The sequence below is a fragment of the Leptonychotes weddellii genome, chromosome X (assembly GCF_054177405.1).
Source record: "Leptonychotes weddellii isolate Sample4059 chromosome X, ASM5417740v2, whole genome shotgun sequence".
NCBI lineage: Eukaryota > Metazoa > Chordata > Mammalia > Carnivora > Phocidae > Leptonychotes > Leptonychotes weddellii.
Genome location: NC_138385.1, coordinates 26,823,303 through 26,824,348, shown reverse-complemented (window position 1 = coordinate 26,824,348; position 1,046 = coordinate 26,823,303).

The window sequence follows — 1,046 nt, the reverse complement described above, 5'->3', positions numbered from 1 at the left end:
CACAGTTTACTGAGCCTTTACAATAAACCACGCGCTGAACTGTTAATTCCCTGAACTCGCACAGCTCCTCCACGAGGTCCACATTATTCTCCTCTCCGTTTTGCCAGTGAGAAAACCGAGGCGTAAAGGTCAAGCAAGTTGCGAAGGTGACAGAATTAGGAAGGGACAGAGCAGGACCCAGCATCCCAAGCTCTTAACCGCCGGGCTCTACCGCTTGCAAACTGGCACGACGGCTGCTATTCTAAGTCAGAATCTTGACTCTCCTCCCAGTTCGGTCAGCCTAGCCCCCAACAAAAACCCCAGTCCAGCCTGTTGTTCCCCCTTGCAGGTCTCCTAGTCATTCCTTGCCTTCCAGAAGCTTACAGGCCGAGGCCACCTTCTTAGACCTCTCCGTTCGCCTAGTCTACTTGTAATTCCAGTCTCCTCCTAGGATAAATAGTGGGCGCTTGCTGTAAACAGCCCGTTTACTCACTGTTTTGTTTTGTGTTTTCCTTAAGGAAGTGATTGGCTGAGTGTGGGGACTGTAGTTCGTTACATTTCCTAATATTTCTCCCTTTGCCTACCAGTGAATGGAGCAGGGATCTGAGCTCTCAGCATTGCTGACTTGGTATTTCAAATTCCATACGCTGAAATTGTAGCAGCGGGTTTGAGGTAACTTTGAAAATAATCAGCTGCTCAAAGACTTTCTAGAACTAAAGACATGACCACATTGTTAGGCTTTATCAAACTGGTGAAAAGAAGCAACTCCAAATGCACATGGAATTTGCATTATTATCTTTTACCTGTCAGTATTTTTTTTTTAAAGATTTTATTTATTTTTTTGACAGAGACACAGAGAGAGAGAGGGAACATAAGCAGGGGGAGTGGGAGAGGGAGAAGCAGGCTTCACGCTGAGCGGGGAGCCCGATGCGGGGCTCGATCCCAGGACCCCGGGATCATGACCTGAGCCGAAGGCAGACGCTCAACGACTGAGCCACCCAGGCGCCCCTACCTGTCAGTATTTTCAACACAATTCATCTTTGTTAACCGGAATGCATTCATTGGCT